The sequence below is a fragment of the Canis lupus genome, chromosome 19, assembly GCF_011100685.1.
Source record: "Canis lupus familiaris isolate Mischka breed German Shepherd chromosome 19, alternate assembly UU_Cfam_GSD_1.0, whole genome shotgun sequence".
NCBI lineage: Eukaryota > Metazoa > Chordata > Mammalia > Carnivora > Canidae > Canis > Canis lupus.
In genome coordinates, this window is record NC_049240.1 from 13,511,136 (window position 1) to 13,525,745 (window position 14,610).

The following is a 14,610-nucleotide window of genomic DNA, read 5'->3' on the forward strand; positions in this document are numbered from 1 at the left end:
AATGATTTCAATTCATTAAAGTTACCATGTTGACCAAAATAATGCTAATCTACTGATGCTATGAGCTGGGGGTATTAAGTTTAGACCCATTTTGTCTTTAAATCAAAGAAGAAAATAGCAAGATTCTCTCTTTCCTCACTTATTTTTCCCCCTGTAGTCAAACAGAGAAGTCCTCCAAAATGGCAGGATGTAGATCTCTTTTGATCTTTACTTAAACTTTTGACATTTTTGGCCTTAATTTTTACTTTAAAAATATTGCACTAAAATATGATATACCCTGGTTACAGAGTTATTTGACACTCTCTTAAATTCTGAGTATGAAATTAGTGCCTCACTGCCCTACTTCCAGCCCTGTCTTGCATCTTTGGTGCACAAGCTCAGATAATGTAAAAAACGTTCAATATTAAATCTAGACAACAAAACCTTCTTATAGTTGTTTTTCCATGGTAGCCTGTAGGTTAAAAAATGTAGCACATAATGTTATTCATGGTGAGTATGTTCAAAGTTTTGGAACAAACTGATTATAATAATATGTATTTTTTATTTGTGCCATTTCAAATTTATTGAAATGAGCAGGAAGACATCTGCCAAGTTGCAGTATTAATTGATGGCCAATATTTTCTAAAATAATAAGGCAAGCCATCGCTATACCCTTTAGCACTTCTATCTGGGTTATTCTTTATCAACAAGAAAATAACTCAGAGTTGATGATAGCCATTTATGAAAACAACAGGATTTAATTTTCTTATTTGAAAATATATATAAAGCTAAATGAAAATAAAACCTTCAAGGTTGCTCTCTACAGGGGAAGAACATTCAATAAAGCAAGAAAAATAAATGTACTCAAAACAACAGTAATAACTTATTATCAACTGTCATCTAGGGAGCACTTTTTACTATGTGACATAATGAAAAACTAAAATGTAAGCTGAAGAAATGTAAGTCAGGAGGAAAAAAATCCATATAAGGAACAACCTCTGAATAAATCACCATGCTGAATACTAGTCCCAGTCATTGCTTTTTGAAGTGCTGACATGTGTTATATAATTATTGAATAAGATTGGACATATTTGTTTCCAAAACAAAGTAAGCTAGCAAATAACTAGCATATTCACCTTGATAACTGGGGTACAATGATATGCATTTCTGGATAGAAATAGAAATGATTAGCTAAGCTATATTTTACTGGTAGCTCAGCTAAATTCAGCTTGTCAAAATTCAAAGTCTTAACAATGTACATAGTAATGAATTGCTGCTTATTTAGAACCTTTATATAACTAAAAAGTCATGATTCAAAGGCACTCACAGTTATCCTGATGGTGCTTTTTGTTTGGATTTTGTTTAAAAATGAATGGATGAATGAATGAATGAGCCCTCTGAACTCAAATCCCACTTTGGAGAATTACATATTGAGGCATTTTAAATAGTGGCAAAAAAAAAACCCACAACAACCTCAACATTCACCAGTAGGGAAATGACTGAATAAATTCTGAACATCCATATAAATACTGTATGGTTATTACAAAAAATAAAAATAGCATTATTGGGAGATAGTAAAAGGCAGTAGCTAGCACTGTGGACTCAAGAGTCACATTGCCAAGGGTGCCTGGATGGTCAGTTAGTGGCTGCCTTCAGCTCCGGTTATGATCCCAGGATCCTGGGTCCTAGCCCCACATCAGGCTCTCTGCTCAGTGAGGAGCTGCTTCTCCCTCTTTCCCTGCCTGCCATCCCGCTACCTGCCACTCCCCCTGTCTGTAAACTCCACCTGCTTGTACTCTCTCTGTGTCAAATAAACAAATAAATAATTAAAATCTTAAAAAAAAAAAAAGAGCCATATTGCCCAAGTTCAAACTGCTGCTCCCACAATCACTAGCTGTGCAACTGAGGGCAAATTGATCACATCTCAGTTCCTCATCTACCCAACAGTACCTATCTCATGTGGTAGTTGTGGAATAAATGAGATAAAGCCTAGGCATCTAGCCCATATTGGAATGATGTCCATATTTGGTGGGGGGGGGGGGGTGTTGGGGAGTGAGAACTGTACACATTTTATAGCATAGATCTATTTTAGTTAAAAATATTTTAGAGCACCGGAGCTCCTGGGTGACTCAGTTGGGTTAAGCATTCAACTTTTGGTTTTGGCTCAGGTTATGATACTATGAGTTGTGGGATAAAGCTCCACATCAGCCTCTGCACTCAGCAGGGAGTCTGCTTGAAGATTCTTTCCCTCTGCGCTTCCCCCCCCACTCACACACACAAGGCAGCACTCTCTCTCTCTCAAATAAATAAATAAATAAATAAATAAATAAATAAATAAATAAATCTTTTTAAATATTTTGGAGTATTTATTAAATATAGTTAAGATTTAGAGCACACTACATGGATGTCTATCTGGTGGTGAGAGAAAAGAAGAACATTTTAACTTTTTCTTTGCACATTTCTGTGCTGTTTGGTTTGTTGCAAAGAATATATATTGCTTTTGTAGTTTGGAAGAATAATCCAATAACTTTTTGGAAGTGGGGTGGGTGAGGGTGCTAGCAAAAATGGAGGATACAAAAGCATAATTAAAGATTGTGGAGTGAATCTAGAAACTGAGAAGTTTGGCAGGTTGGAGTACGAAATACACAATGGAGAGTAGCAGGTATAAAGCTGAGGGTGACCAAAGGAAGGGTCATGTGTTCAGGGAAAAGGAGTGTGGACTTTACCTAGATGTTTGTGGAAAAATCTGTAGAAAAAAGGAACACAAAGTATCAGTTGTACTTCAGCAATGTGAAACACTAACTCCACCTCTCCACCAAAATAAAAACTTTTATGTGGCTCCCTTTTACTCCTTATCAGGATAAAGTCCAAGCCTACGTCCATGGGTCTTATCACCAGCCTTCTCACCCCACCCTATTCCAACCTCAAACTCCACTCTAGCCACAGTGAACTATGTGGAGTTTTTAGAAAGCTCTGCTTTCTCCAGGTTCTAGACCTTTGCTTAGGCTGCAGCTTCTGTCAGCAGTGCCCTTCCCCCATGCCATTTCAGTTCTGCCTGGCTAACTCCTCAGAGCTCAGCTAAAACACTCCCATTTCCTGAGAAACTCATCTCAATCTCCCAAGGCTCAGTTTCCCTTCTAGGTCCTCCCATACCACCCTGGAACTAACCTAAAAAAGGTACTTTTGACATTTATTCATAACTATCTGTTTATTGCCTGCCTTGCCAACTAGACTGAAAATCCATACGGGCTGGTACTTGATACTTTTCCATGGTGATTCTTCAGTACCTAGCACAGAACACAAAACACAGAGATCTATAAATAAAATACATACAAATATACATACATAAATGGATATCTTTAACTATACAAACCATTTAATCCCCTTTCTTGTATTCCATGTTTTCCCAAAAAGTTTCTGCTTTAATTCCCCGTCTTGGGACACCTGGGTGGCTCAGCAGTTGAGCATCTGCTTTCAGCTCAGGGCATGATCCCGGGGTCCAGGATTGAGTCCCACACTGGGGTCCTTGTGGGGGGGCCTGCTTCTACCTCTGCCTATGTCACTGCCTCTGTGTATGTGTGTGTGTCTCATGAATAAATAAATAATATCTTAAAAAAATAATTTCCCATCTTATATATGTTGGCCCATAGGCAGAGAATCCTCAACAGGTCATACCAGTGCAAGACTGGGTCCATGTGACAGTCTTATTGCTTACTGAAAACTAACTGGCATAGGGTTTTTTTAAAAAAGATTTTATTTATTCATGAGAGACACGGAGATAGAGAGGCAGAGACATAGGTAGAGAGAGAAGCAGGCTCTACACAGGGAGCCTGATGCGGGACTCGATCCCCGGACTCTAAGACCACGCACTGGGCCGAAGGGAGGCACTAAACCACTGAGCCATCCAGGGATCCCTGACATAGGGATTTTATATGTCAATCCTGCTTCTTGGTTAATTTAAGTTCTGCCCTAGAGGAAAAAACCTCTATGTATTGGCAAAAGTAGATATTTGAGCATTCAAAATGAATGTCCACAAGTCTACACTATGGCAAATTACTACAGTGAAAGCTTTTGGGGAGGCCTTTCCTGGTTACATCTGGATCTTGATTCATTTATTCATTCAGCAAATATTTAATAACTCCCACCAAAGGGCCATCTTCATTCTAAGCTGTGACAATACAGCAGGAAATAGGACAGACAAGCTCTATCATCATGGAATCACATTCTCCTGGAGGTTAGCAGAGGGACAGATAATAAACATGTAAAAATGAGATACTTTCAGGTAGTGTCAAATGCTATGAAGAAAATTAAGCATGATAAGAAATGATTAAAGTTGAGGGAGAGAGAATGAGAGCTCTTTAGACATATGATCAGGGTAAGGCTTCTCTGAGGGGTGAACATTTGAGGTAAGTCCTAAGTGATGAGAATTTTCTCAGTCAGGCATTAGAAAATCTGAGGGCGGGGATCCTGGGTGGCTCAGCAGTTTAGCGCCTGCCTTCAGCCCAGGGCATGATCCTGGAGACCCGGGATCGAGTCCCACGTCAGGCTCCCTGCATGGAGCCTGCTTCTCCTTCTGCCTGTGTCTCTGCTTCTCTTTCTGTATCTGTCATGAACAAATAAATAAAATCTTAAAAAAGAAAATCTGAGAGCAGAGAATTCTGGGCCTAAAGAGGAGTAAATGCAAAATCTTTAAGATAGGAATGAACTTGGAATATTCAAACAAAGAAAATTAGTATGGCTAAAGCATAATGAGCAAGGAAGGTGATATGAGAGCAACCAGAAGGTAGGTATAGAATAGATCATATAAGCCATGATAAGGAGTATGGATTTTATTCTAATGCAAAAGAAAGACATTAGTGAAGTACAGGTAGCAAAGTGATAGAATCTGATTTATATTGTTAAATGGCTAACATTGTCAGAGAATGAACTCTAAGAAGGCAAGAGTGGACAACAAGAGGCTGTTGTTGTGGTCCAAATCAGAAAAACTGATAGCTTGTACAAGGATGGCAGCATAAGATCTGGTGAGACGTGGTTGGTCAGGTTTGGGACAATATTCTGGAGACAAGGTCAATAGGACTTGATGTTAAATTAGATGTTGGAGGCAAGAGGAAAAGAAGAATAAAAAATTGTGATCTGTTTGGTCTTCTCATCTGAAATTCCTACACCTGTTTGCTTTTAAAAATCAGTGTTCTGCTGGTGAATTTCCTTATAACCACAACAAAGTCAAAGCCAGTCAAAATATCTGCTAGTGTGTGACAATATTTGGAATTATCTACACCAATTTATTGTAGAGAATTCAAGAAGTTTATTTTGTGTTAAACTAAAGCTTTTAAGCTTCTGATATATATATATTTTGCAATCTAGAACATAGCTCATTTTCTAAAGACCCAAGTGCTTACAGAACATAGGTTTGTGTCCCTTTAAAAAGTGTCATTTCCTTGAAATTTTTATGCCCAGAGCTTCTACTAGTTATCACTTCTTATTTTGCTTTATAATCTTATTTTCTCATATCATGGCTATGCTTCATATCATTGTTTTATGAATGTTAAAACTAAGGCTTAGCAGGCCAGGTAAATTATAGCACAGGAAGAAACAGAATGGCAAGCTTGATTCCCTTACTCAACCCCCTACAAGTATTCATTCATGTTCTGTGAAACTCCAAAGACAGTATGTCTTAAAGAGCAATTCTTTTTCCCCTGAACTTAACTCGTCTGATGTTTTATATATTGTCCAGTGATAGTATCTTAGAAAATAACAGTTTGAAAACAAACTATACTTATTACTATGCACAAATATATAAGCCATATACAAAATATTATTAGAAAAAAAGCAAGCAGGATTGAATACAACTTCGTGGCTAAAAGAACTTAGAAAAAATTCACAGTACACATTTATCGTGTTAATAGTCATAGCACTGTTAAGGATGGAGAATAATTAGGGGACTTTAGGGGTAAACCATACTCCTCTTCCTATCAAGTTGTGAACCAACTGAAAAACAGGCAAAAAAAAAAAAATAGACAGCTGAGAACTATCACTCTTACTGATAAAGCTGATGCTGGGAACAGGGCAGTACCAATGAGCCTCCCAACACTGAACCCTGGGACAAGGCATACATCCCACTGAGTCACTGACTAGCAGAGCAGGACAAGAGAGATTATCCCATTCATCCACTTCAAAGATTTATCCCTGTAAAATCTGCAGTACAAAGAAACAACCCAGAAGGTATGATTTCTGCTGGCAGCCTCACTCCAAGATTAAGACTGGCCAAGGTGCTGAGCTTTTTCACCTGTTTCTCACCATCCAGCAAATCCTGCCAATGGGGAAGACACCAAGAGACCCAAGAGGCTAAGAGTGTTAACAGAATCCCCTGCAACTAGACCACATTCCCCACACAATTTTATTGTCTTAAACTTAGTAGTCTCTAAACTGGAGTTAATCTACCCTGGGATTCTACAAGTATTTTCCAAGGAGAACACATTTAATTTTTTGGAAATCAATTTCATTTATTCAACTTTTACTTACTCTTTCTTAAAACTGAGCTGCCTAAAATATGACTGAGGTTGAAATGTCATAACAATTCTATTTTTCCAATTCCAAAATCATTCTTTTCCCACTTACAAAAAACCAGCATCCTCTCACCCATCCCAGATCTTACAACGGCAAATGTTTCCATGTACAAAACCCTCTGAGTCACCATACAAAGGAACAATTCTAATATTGATATCAATATTTAATTTAATCCAGGCATGATAAACCTATAGGAGGGTTTCCTGATTTTCCTTATCTTATATATACTTTTGTTAAGAGAGAAGCATGGTGCTTCAAATTGGGTATTTTGGTCTGTCTTGGGGTTTTCTGAGGTTTTTTTCCCAAAGATTTTATTTATTTATTTATTTATTTATTTAATTTTTTATTTTTTATTTTTTTATTTTTTTATTTTTTTATTATTTGAGAGAGGGAGAATGTGTGCGTAGGGGAAGGGCAGAGGAAGAGGGAGAGGCAGGGTCCCAAGCCGACTCCACACTGAGCCCGACATTGGGCTTGATCTCACAACCCTGAGATCATGACCTAAGCTGAAATCAAGAGTAAGATGCTAAACCCATTGGAGCCACCCAAGCACTCCTGGAGTGTTCTGAGTTTATTCTACATTGTAGAGTGGGATGGCAGGAGTTATGATTATGTCCAATGCCATTTCCTCTTCCATTGCCTGATAATGCCAAAGAACACTTTGAGATAGCAAAGAGAAATACTGAAGGAGATTGAGCCCTACTTCAACTGGATCCCAAACTCACAGCAAGATTTCATATATCTATCTCAGAATTCAAATACAGATGATTTATGGAAAACATTCTGGGAAATACCAGTCAGCTATAAGGTATACCTGCTTAGTAATGAGAAAGAACTTGATGTAAAGTCTCATTCTGTGTTTCAGCTACATATTTCAAATGATTTCAAGGAGAAGAATATCAAAAAATTCCAAATTTCTATCAACAGATAAATGTTAACATGTAAAAGAAACACATATCAAAGGTTAAGTCAACGTATTTTCTTGAGCACTGATAGACTCAAAGGAGAAAATATTTTCATTAATTTTCACCTAACAATTATTGAATACAGTAAATCTATATTGATTTACTCACAGTACTACTCATCATCACTTGTTAACCATCTCACCTCATTATTCATTGCTATCTTTTATGTAGATTTAGACATATAATTTTCTATTGTAAATAATGCATTTAACAATAATTATTTAATCATTTTTGATAAGCCCTGTACCTAATAGTTCTATTCTGTCCTTTCCTAATCTGTCTCCTAGCAAAAAATTACATTCATGAACTAATTGGGGAGCTCTAACCATTTCGTTCAGAGACATATTTCCAATAAAAATTTAGTTCTCTTTAGTAATGATGTATAAAAATTTATAATGTAGTTATGATCAATTATGTACACTAATGATTGTAATAATAATTCAATCCAAAAGAAGTTTTTGACAGAATCTTTTGATCATAGAAACCTGTTTAAATTATAAACAGATTTTTATTGCAGAAAAGAATGATAAAATAAGCAATAAAATATATTTAAATGTAAAATACATTTTTAAAACTTTTATGGAAAAATAGAATGAAAATACAAACTCAAAGAGAAAAAATAATGTAAATTTCTGTAAAAAAATTAATGATGATAAATATCCAATTTCTATGGAATTTAATTTCATTAAATGCATTTTAACCCTTTGTATTTTAAAATATTCATATTTACTTTAACCAGAAATTACATCTTTTGCAACTAAATTTAGGCCAAAAACATTTTACATATCAACCTAAAAATTATTTGGGGGGTATGTCAGCAAAATGTATGAAGACCATTGCCTTAACCCTTTAAGCTTACCCACTGAGATCAACTTGGAATAGTTATCCTCCTTGGATAAGAAGTCAGCAGTCAGGGCAGTCCTGTTCCCACCTTCATAAGATCACTTTTCCAATACAAAGTTTACCTCTTTTGTGGGATCTCCTGGGGTCACTGGTAAAGTGTAGATTTTTGTTCCCAGAATGCCCTGAATGGGTCAGAACAACATATCATAAATTAGTTCCAATGTTAATCTGTACCCAAGGCTATAATTGACAACCTGTTCTATTGCTATCTCAAATTATGTCCCCCTACCTTTTTCAACATTATAGAGGTTCTAAGAGAAAATCAAGTGATAATATAAAAATACTGAAACTAAAAACCAAAAAGATGTGCTCAATTTGATTTTGACCCTCCCCAATATGAATTTTCCAGGGAGAAATGAAAAGCTCAGCCGTTAAATTATCTTGTTCTTCTAAGTTACAACCCAAAGTAATCGGGTTTTAACTTCCTGTTAAATCTAAAATTATTAATGTCCAACACTAAACTTTCATGTGCTTATGAATTAAAGTTCAAACAACAGGTTTTGACACTCCCTGGCAATGAACTTAGCTCCCAAAACTGAAGCTCTCCTTCCCCCAAAGGGCTTATCTTGTTAAGGTTACCCCAAACATCCCCTGACATGGGCAGGCCCCTGGGAAACTTCTGGTATGAAGCAGCAGAGTAGAAAGCACACTTTCTGTGGGAGTCCTGACTTCCATGGGAAAGGGGAGAGGAAGATATTTGGCACATGCCAAACTTACACATCAGGAAACTTGCTAGTAGCACTGGAATAGAGTATTGAGAGTATGATAGTGACACTCACTCCATACTTCAAGAAATATCTGATGTGGGAAAGAAGTATTTTCCTCTAAAATAAACAGAACAGATTTACAAGACACAGGTTCTTGGGGTGCCTGGGTGGCTCAGTCCATTGGGTTTTGGCTCAGGTCATGATTCTGGTCTTGGGATGGAGAACCACATTGGGCTCCCTGCTCAGTGGGGAAGCTGTTTCTCCCTCTCCCTCTGCCCCACCCCCTCCGCTCGTGCTCTGTCTCTCATTCTCTCTCTCAGATAAATAAATAAAATCTTAAAAAAAAAAAAAAGGAAAGAAACAGGCTCTCTTATTTAAGAAATATTTATTGAGCGCAAATTTCTGAGCTAAATTCGCTGGAAAATTCATAAGTGAATCAGAAATGGATGCTGCCTAACAACCAACCACTAACATCTGTAACATATATGTCAATGCCACATATTTTAGGCTTTTGCTGCAGCAATGCTCTACTTCCAGTACCAATTTTTGTATTACTATAGATTAGGCTTTGTTTGCTAGCAAACATCGCCAAATATCTCAGTGGTTTAGAACAGCAGAGATGTATTTCTCATTCATACAACTGTGTATGTTAGCTGAAGGCTCTTTTCCACTTTGCTCAGTGCTAGCACCCTCATTGACAGAAGCAGCCACCATTTGAAATATTGTTGGGGTGACAAAGAAGACCACAAATTCTTTGTCACTCTTCTCTCCAATCTCCATCAAGAGGTGAAGTTTATTTATCCTCCCTTTGAAATTGAACTGGCCCTGTGACTGCTTTAGCCAATAAAATGTGTTATTTCTAGGCCTAAGACTTATAAGACCTGGAAGCTTCTGAGAGTCCTGAACCACCATGTAAGAAATCCGGTTACTCTACATGGCTAGGGAAGCCATGTCAAACCAGGCCCTATAAATACTTACTGGGGTGCTTTGCTATGCAATAATAGATAACTAAAACATTCCCTCATTGTGCCAAAAGGAAAGAGGGTATGAGAAATTGTGCATTCTTAAAGCTTTTACTTGAAAGTGACACAAACCACTTCCAATCACATTTTACTGGCCACATCGAATTTAAAAGTATAGGGAAATTCAAGTCTACTATGTATGCAGAAAAAGAAATGGAATATTTGGTGGCTAGTACTATAATCTACCAGAGAAAGGTCAGGGCTGGAAAGGTACATCCTCCATAGAGATGACAAGTAAATCACTAAGTGGATAAAATGTCAAGAAAAAAAAGAGCAAAAAAAGAGAAGAAAAGAACATAGAGAATGGCAGATGCTTATAGATGACCTCTTGGCAAGGTAGAGATAGATATAAGGAGGAAAAAGAAGGTGGAAAGACTCAGAAAAGAAACTTCTACAGAGGCAAAAGGAGACATCTAGGGATCCAAAGAATTTCAAGAACAGTCAAGAACATAAAATATAATGGATGGTATAGGCAAGGAATTTGTAGAAATTCAGAGAAAGAGATCAATGTGAGCTGATACAGTCACAGGCCTGGAACAGAGAAGGAAATTAAAGACAACAGAACTTGGATGGTTGAAAAGGGAAAAAGAAGGGCGCTCTCAGAGGAAATAGAAAGAGTAAAGTCTGGAATGGGGAATAACTTCAGCAATTTGGAGGACAGAGACTAGGTATTGTAATGGGAAATAGATCAACACAATAAAAGTTATGTGTAACGTAGATTAGGTGGGATGCCCGGGTGGCTCAGCGGTTGAGCATGTGCCTTTGGCTCAGGTCATGATCTCGGAGATCCAGGATCAAGTCCCGCATCAGGCTCCCTGTATGAAGCCTGCTTCTCCCTCTGCCTATGTCTCTGCCTCTCTCTCTCTGTCTCTCATGAAAAAACAATAAATAAAATAAAATAAAATAAAATAAAATAAAATAAAATAAAATAAAATAAAATAAAAATAGAGTAGTTTAGGTTTGCTATAGAAGGGGAAGGCAGGGAAGCCATTTGTGGATTTATAGAGAACTTTGAGTGCCAACTGAGATTTCTGAGTTGTTTCCTTTAAATAGCTGAGCACCACTGGAGATAGGGTGCCTGAGTAAAGGAAATAAGTATACAGGATAGTCCCTTCATGTGGAATAAAGAAGGAAAAGACTGAGCAAGCCATCAGTCAGAAAGTTATTACAGTATTCAAAGAAAGAGTATCCTACTGGGAGAGACTGTTATCTGGGGTGGGGGTGGGAGTACGACACTCTTCTAGACCAGTTCAGGAGCCTTAGAAGAAGTTGCTCAGAGAACTAAAAAAAGGGGGAGGGGTGGTTTCAAGTGTAGAAAAGTTGAGATATTTATTTTATCAAGGATATAAAAGAAAATGTTTAACTTTTCACTTCTGTGGCAGACAACATTGGTCACTTACTCAACATTCTCCATCCTATTGTTTTGACAACGGAACTTCAATACTGCTCAATTCCTCTCTTCTCTCCAAATCAATCAGGGTAAAGAAACCTACACATACATAATTGAGCTCCAAGGTGAAACCTGATTGGCTTACGCGAACTGGTTTAACCACTCAACTAGCATCATCTTTCTAGGGAGTGTGTGGGGTGGGAAGAGGGTTGGTTTGTTTGGTGCCCCAATACCAGGAGTGTACTACTGACATTTAGTGGGACGAGACCAGAGATGCTAAGTGTCCAGCAACGCATGTCACAATCCTTCATAAAAACTGCCAAAAGCTACATAAACACTAACCAGTCATGGTAGTCCCAAGCTCCTTGTCAGTTACTGTTTCAGGGAATAGTTAGACCCAGTTCTGGTCAGTAACACAGAAGGAGTAGCCTGCTATGAAGCGTCTGGGGTGGTTTCTTCCCACCGTTGATGTCATCCCAACTGTATAACACCTGGTACTGCTACAAGCATCCATCTTCTCCCCAAAAGCAGTATCTTCCCAAGTATCCTGTTTCCATCATTGGCATTTCCTGTTACCAAGTCCTAAAGCAGTTTTGGCTTCTAACCATTAACCTCAGGATGACTCAGATTTGTCTGGAACAATCTAACTTTAATCCTGTTCTCCCAGTGTATAGTGCCCCCTTCCAGTTCCAAAAGTATTCTAGAATGGAGGCTAGATTATACATGGCCACTTAATTTTTCCCAATAAAATGCTGTTCCCTCTGCCTCAAGAATGTACCTTTATAGCAGGGGTGAGCAAACTATGCCCTGTAGACTCTTTTTATACCTCTAGAGATGAGTGCTCGCTTCAGCAGCACATATACTATACCTCTAGAGATGAAAAAAAACGATTTTTACATGTTTAAATGCTTTAAAAAAATCAGTATTTCATGACACCTAAAATTTCAGTGTCCAGGGGATATCTGGGTGGCTCAGCGGTTTAGCACCTGCCTTCCGCCCAGGGCGTGATAATGGAGTCTCCGGAGTGAGTCCCACATTGGGCTCCCTGCATGGAGCCTGCTTCTTCCTCTGCCTGTGTCTCTGCCTCTCTCTCTCTCTCATGAACAAATAAATAAAAAAATTTAAAAATTTTTCAGTGTCCATAAAGTTTTATTGGAACACAGCCATGCTTATTTAAGTATCTTCTATGGTTGCTTTCTTATTATAAAGTAGTTGAATAATTATAAAAGATAGTGCCTAATATGTCAACGTTTGGCCCTTTATAGAAAAGCTTACAGACCCCTGCTCTAATGCCACTTAGTTCTAAGTCTCCTCATTTCTTGCACAAATACTGCACGCAGCATACTAACTTGTTTTCCATTCTTTTCTCACTCCGACCCTTAATACACTTGGGAGATAATCTCTCTAGAGAAGTTTTGAGGCTGTCATTTGCCACCGTAAAATCTTCAGTGCCGGGATCCCTACGTGGCTCAGCGTTTTGGCGCCTGCCTTTGGCCTGGGTTGTGATCCTGGAGACGCTGGATCGAGTTCCGCGTCAGGCTCCCTGTGTGGAGCCTCTTCTCCCTTTGCCTGTGTCTCTGCCTCTGTCTCTCATGAATAAATGAATAAAAAAAAAAAATTTTAAAAAACTTCGGCGGCTCCTCCAAAACGGATAGTGTAAAGGCCAAGCCTATCCTTTGACTAAAGACTATCAACCTAGTTCTCCAGACTCTGCTCCTCTTTAACAGCTTAAAGCCGAAATGGGCCACTTGCCATTTCCCTAATAAGTACCTCAGCTCATATCACATGCCCCTATTGCTTGCCTAGGTCTTTCCTCCATGGCACCGGTTCCTCAAGATTAAACCCAAACTGGGGGATCCCTGGGCGGCTCAGCGGTTCAGCGCCTGCCTTCCACCCAGGCGTGACCCCGGGGACCCGGGATCGAGTCCCGCGTCGGGCTGCCTGAGTGGAGCCTGCTTCTCCCTCTGCTTGTGTATCTGCCCCTCTCTGTGTGTCTCTCATGAATAAATAAATAAAATCTTAAAAAAAATAAAAATAAAACAGCCATCATCTGGGAACCTGGGTGGCTCAGGGTTGAGCATCTGCCTTCTGCTCAGGGCGTGATCCTGGAGTCCCGGCATTGAGTCCCACCTCCGGCTCCCTGCATGGAGCCTGCTTCTCCCTCTGCCTGTGTGTCTGCTTCTCTCTGGGTCTCTCAAGAATAAATAAAATCTTAAAAAAAAAAAAAAAAGATTAGACCCAAAGTGTTACTCCCTTAACACACCTTCATTCTTTCGGCACACCGGTAGTCCACAACTGGCCGTTCTTGGGGTGGTTGTGTGGGAACTCACCAACACCAAAACAGACCAGGGCAGGAAAGCCCAAGTCCAGTGAGATGAGCGCCTGAGGTAAGGGGCCCAGAACAAGGCTTCAGAGGTGAGACATTTACGCCAGGTTTTTTGTGTTTTGTTTTGTTTTGTTTTTAAGGACTTGGGAGCCTAAAAGACTACGAAGGACCTAAGGAGATAAAAAGAAATCGTGAGTTAAAGCTGAATGAGGGAACAGAAGGACCGCCTCATTCTATCCACTTCCCTACCGCCACAGACTATTCATTCAGGAACAGCACCTTCAGCGTAAAACCTGAAAGCGAATTCTGCGGGAGCGGCCTCGGCCAAGACCACCGTCGGTGGCGGCTCGGTGCCGGCGCAGACAGCAAGCGGGCTCCGGGCGCCCAGCGGCCCCGGCGCGGGCTCCGTGCGCTCCTCCTGCGCCAGGAGGGCTCCAGCCCGTCGCCAACACCTCCGGGCGGCAGCTCTGTCTGCGCGCCCACGCTCCTGGCTTCCAGACAGGCGCGACGGCGCCCGGGGGGGGACAAAAAAGAGACGCCCCTCAACAGTTTGCGCCAGTAATGAAAACTGGGTCGCGGCCTCCCACAAGCCGCCAACCTGCGCCCCCGAAAAGGCGACCCCACGAGACTGAGACTCCGCCTCCGCGGCCGCCCCGGCGCACGTGAAGTCCCCGTGCCGAGCCGCCGCGCTGAGGCGGGAGTGCGCGGACGCGAACCCAAGCCTGGGAAGGGAAGCGATTCCGGGGCGCAC

The 14,610-nt window shown here is 39.8% G+C and overlaps 1 protein-coding gene across 9 annotated transcripts in view; it reads right to left on the bottom strand.

The window, feature by feature from the left end:
* The window catches only part of LOC102151797 (importin subunit alpha-8-like), a 256,796-nt gene extending 242,258 nt beyond the window's left edge, over positions 1-14,538 (bottom strand). The window contains exons 1-5 of one of the 9 annotated variants that reach the window (XR_005373927.1): positions 14,139-14,514; positions 13,797-14,029; positions 8,477-8,536; positions 3,148-3,266; positions 2,350-2,725 (exon numbers count right to left, since the gene is read on the bottom strand). The gene's annotated coding sequence lies outside the window, so the exon portion shown is untranslated. Of the gene's footprint in view, positions 1-2,349; positions 2,726-3,147; positions 3,267-8,370; positions 8,537-9,131; positions 9,238-13,796; positions 14,030-14,138 lie in introns of those variants that run through there. The other 8 variants (XR_005373923.1, XR_005373930.1, XR_005373926.1 and 5 more) reach the window with 8 other exon arrangements.
* Between the last annotated feature and the right edge of the window lie 72 nt (positions 14,539-14,610).